This window comes from Ambystoma mexicanum, chromosome 1q (assembly GCF_040938575.1).
Source record: "Ambystoma mexicanum isolate Mex_15411 chromosome 1q, UKY_AmexF1_1, whole genome shotgun sequence".
Taxonomy (NCBI): Eukaryota; Metazoa; Chordata; class Amphibia; order Caudata; family Ambystomatidae; genus Ambystoma; species Ambystoma mexicanum.
Window position 1 is genome coordinate 560,091,658 of NC_090922.1, and position 4,584 is coordinate 560,096,241.

Sequence of the window (4,584 nt, forward strand, 5' to 3'; positions counted from 1 at the left end):
TCTCAGTCTGTTCTGACTTGAGTGTCGTGTAGACCGTTGAGACCTCCGTCCCCAAGTGACGCACAGGGGAACCAAAAGAACCCCGCTGTGCGACCTTTGGAGTCAGAGGTGGGAGATGTTACTTCCCGGATCCCCGGAACCTCTGGAACACCGATGCTGCTGAAAAGAAACGGGGTTAAGTACCAGGCAAATACAATAGAATACAAGAATCACAGGATCTGAATAGTCTTACCTATCCGGTGGTGGGAAAACCGGGAGACCTAGTGAGGGAGGTTCGAGACTCAGATGAGAGGCAGTCCCCAGAACAACAGGGACCGGAGTCACACATGGACACAGGACAGCCCACCTGAAACTAGAGCTGGAGGCGTAGCGTGAGTCCCCGAAGGGCAAAGTTCCAAGGGAAGATCCGAAGGCAGTTGAGGGACGGGCCAAGGTTCAGCAATGAGTAAACAGTTCCAAGCAAAGGTACAAAAGGATAATCCGAGGGAGTCCAGGTGCGTGATCCAAAGTCAAGGTAAACCAGCAGAGTAAGTCCAAACGTAGCGCCAAACAGAGTCAAAAGACAGCTGAGAAGCGGTGAGTGCTCCATGCATCAAGCGTTAAGTACTGTGCACTTCCGAGTCATGTGACGCCTTCCATCGTCACGTGGGAAACGCCGCTCTGAATCACGTGAGCGGACGATTGTTCGATGCGGAAGCGTTCCGCCGCCCCTTCTGCTGCATGCTCTCCATGGCAACTGCCAATGCAGGAAGGGCTGCAACAGGGCACGTACACTGTAACCGGTACGGAGCTTTTGTTCCTTTGGGGCAACCACATCACGTGAGTCTCGAAACCTGGAGGGAGTAGTGTGGGAACCCAGGGAAGGTGTTGTGGAGGTACTAGCAGTGTTCTGGTGTGCAGAGGAGCGTCTAACAACATGTCAAATAATCATGTATTTCATAACCTAGAGTTTTGGCTACACTCTGGGCATCACTCCAGATCCTACATGGAGGTGTAAGGGGCGTTCTCATTCGATACTCTGTTACTAGCTCGTGCAGGTGAGGTGGTGGTCCAAACCTGTCTGATTCCAAAGGGTATACAAGGCCAGGTGTAGGCAATATAGCCATCCCTTTTTCAAAGTCAATTTAATCTTGGCGATCCTCTCTTTGAGGCGGCTGTTGAGTCTCTTACATATCCCGTTCGCTTGTGGGTGATGCGCAGAAGAGAACATGTGCTTTATACTTGATAAAAGCCCTATTTGTTGGAATAGCTCATTGACAAAATGTGGCTCATTATCGGATCTTAGTACTTCGCACACACCCCACCTTGGGAAAACTTTGCGTACTAAAAACATAGCTGCGCAAGTGGCATCACAGTGTGCACACAGACTTGCTTTGATCCACCTATAGAAGGGGCACACCACCACTAATAGATACCTATATCCATTACATGTCTGCAGCATATCGACATAGTCGATCTGCAAATGCTGAAATGGACCATTCGGTCGAGGTATTACTCCTCTAATCGTTCTCAGTGTATGCCCAGCAGTAAACGTTTGACACACAATGCAATTCATCATAAACAGTGCAATGTGTTCCAACAGATTAGGAATGAACCAGTCTTCTGCAATATTGGCAGCAAGACCTTCTCTAGGTACATGCGTGGGATAATGCAGCTGTTCAAGCGCGACCTTCAACAGAGTTATTGGCATTACTAGTTTTCCAGTGCTTTCCTGTCACCATAAAGCTTCTGTGGGTGATAAAGAACACCCCCTTAGCTTCCACCGTTCTTGCTCTTCTTGTGGTGCTCTTCCCTGAATCTCTATTAATTGGGTTATCAACAGCATATTAAGCCCCTCCTGTACTAACATGGCTATAATCAGGTTTTCTGTAATATCCTCAGTATCAAAACTAAAGATTTCTGGAGAATATGCAACTCTTTTGGATTCACGGATGCTTCCACTGGATTTACTGGAGGCTCATAGCTTTTGGAACACATGGGCGACGTGTGGGCGCCTCGTCGCCAAATTGAAGTGATGAGGAGCCACAATGCACTTCAGAATTTAGTTTATTCTTCAAGATAACATCTATACACCCACCAGCAGCAAAGCGCCCAATCAATTCAGTAGGCCCTCTCACTCTCTCTGTAACCTCCCTTCCTTCCATTCTAGAGACTTCACCTCTTGACATTCCCTACCGTACATCATTGACACTGTGTATGCTGGATGCTGGATACTACAAAAGCTTTTGCAAATATCAAGCATATATACAATTTAAGCTGTCAGAGTGGAAAGACTGCTAACAGCTCAAAATTACTCTCAGTGTTGTGGATCGGCCACACTGGGAGAAACAAAATTACATTTATATTTAAAAAATGATAACCAGTAAATTGAAAATAAACTGCAATAAAATGCTGCTCCTCTGGCAATCTGCCGAACTAGACCTAGGCCTAGTTGGCCTTGTTGTAAATTCATCTATGGCTCCCGCTTCTCTACGCAACAGGGAGTCGTCTAGACCCCACCCTCACTATGGGCCCCAAACAACTCCACCCACCACCAGATTAGACCTTGGGCGAAATGTGCCCACTAAGCCACCTACTCCCACTGACACCTGGCACTTCTGACGCACTCAATGCCCGACAGGCCCAGAAAAACGTGCCACAGCCTCCAGCTCTCCCCGCGGTCAATGTCCTGATGGACAGAAATAAAAGCAGCCCGCTCAAGGATACAGGCGCACAGGTAAGGAAAGTCTACCTGTCGCTCTATATTATAAAAATATTAACACACTTTATTTATTTAAAACTTCCCTCACCTGGTCCACACACGCACCCCTGCCAACTGCTACCCAGTCTACGACGGAAAAGCCTGCAGGGGAGGATCAGGAGCAAGCTAACGCGACACCAGTCCCAACTGGTGCCTGCTCCCGAACCTTCCCTGCCCTCTTTTATACTGGGGAAAGGGGGCACTCTGCCACCAGCCACACTCGCTGGCCAGTGCAGCACCCAAATAACCCGGGGGCCGGGGGGAACGGTTACCGCTCTGGGCCCCCCTTCTATGCAAAACCTTTAAGAAAATGACCATGCGTGTCATTTTGTAAAAAATACAAATTATAAGCAGGGGACCATCAACATTTTCACTTGCGTGCTGTTGGGCACCCAGCATGAAATTTTCATCACTCACAAAGAGGACCATAATGAACATAATCTTGAAGAGTAATTGAAGGTTAAATCGCTTTAAGTTTACATTTACTCTCTGCTCTGGGAAAAATAAAACACTGCCTGCAAATTACGCAATGGGGGGGGATTGTTTTATTATGGACTCCTATGGAATCCACTTGCTATTAACGAGGTGGAATGTGAGGTGTATTCCATAGGAAACCTTTGGTTTTACATCTGCAAGAAAAACTCATAAAGCAGTAAAACCTAGTGCTCTTCCAAAACAGGGGAAGAAAGCAAAGCCGATAGGCAAACTATTCTATGCTGTCCTACTAGCCGCAGAATTGCATGGAAATGGGACGGAGCCCAAAGTGGGGCTATAAAGGCACTACGCATCAATTTAACGCAATGCCCCGTTCAAAATGACTTCCGCTATCTTTTTCTCTACTTTTCCCTTTTTAGAACAGTGGGCCTGTTCAGAGGCTGACCGGCCCCCGTAGAGGGCGTTAGAGGGACAGCCTACATAACAGGCTGCCCCTCTGACCGCCCCACCGTGGGGTTAGCCAACACCACTCCTCCTCCTCCCCCCAGAGGCAGAAGGGGCGTCCCCAGTGTGGACATCCGGTCTGCGATGGTTCAGTCACTTTTTTGTGGAGCCCCCGCCTGAACTTCGTTGCAATGTCACATGCTGTCATCGCTTGTAGGAGGACTTTTCGGGTTTGGTTTTGCCGTTGTCAGCTACTTTAGGTGAATGCAGCTTCCCAACCATTGCTGCCAACCATTGGAATGCCCTCCCCCTATAAATAAGAGCACAAAACTCCTACTGGTCCTTCCTTAAGGCCTTGAAAACCTGGCTGTGTGCCTAAATGGACTTCCTATCACACAGGCCATAATAACCATGATATATGCTACTAACTTACACTGTTTTTTTTTTATCTGCATGTACATGTCACTTTATTCGATGCCGCTTTAAGTTATTATGCTTCAAGTAACTGGTCTGGTAACATCGCCCTGGTGCCTCAGGGGTTGGGTGCTTTACAAATGAAATAAATAAATAAATGCTTCAGCTATATTCCACTGGTGTGAGCTTGATGGCCTGAAAACTTGCCATGTCCGGTCCGGTTGCCATACCGACGAAGGACTTACTGCGGGATAATATTTACCCGGTGAGGGGGCGATGCATGGGAAACATGTTATCCGGGTACCCGCCGCACCACCGGTTTGTCTGTCCATTTCGCAAATGTAATGTGGGTCCCTGTCCGCTCGCTGCACAGTGGGGATGGTGTTTTGATGTATGCTAAGTAAGAATTTCTCTGCATTTATTTGCGCAACTTGCCGTCACGCCTGTGTGCTCGTGTTACGCATGTAATTGCTGATGTGGTGCACACTTAGTTGGGGCTCGTGTTATGGGCAAGATGTTTGCGCTCTAATTACCATATTTACGCCACCCTT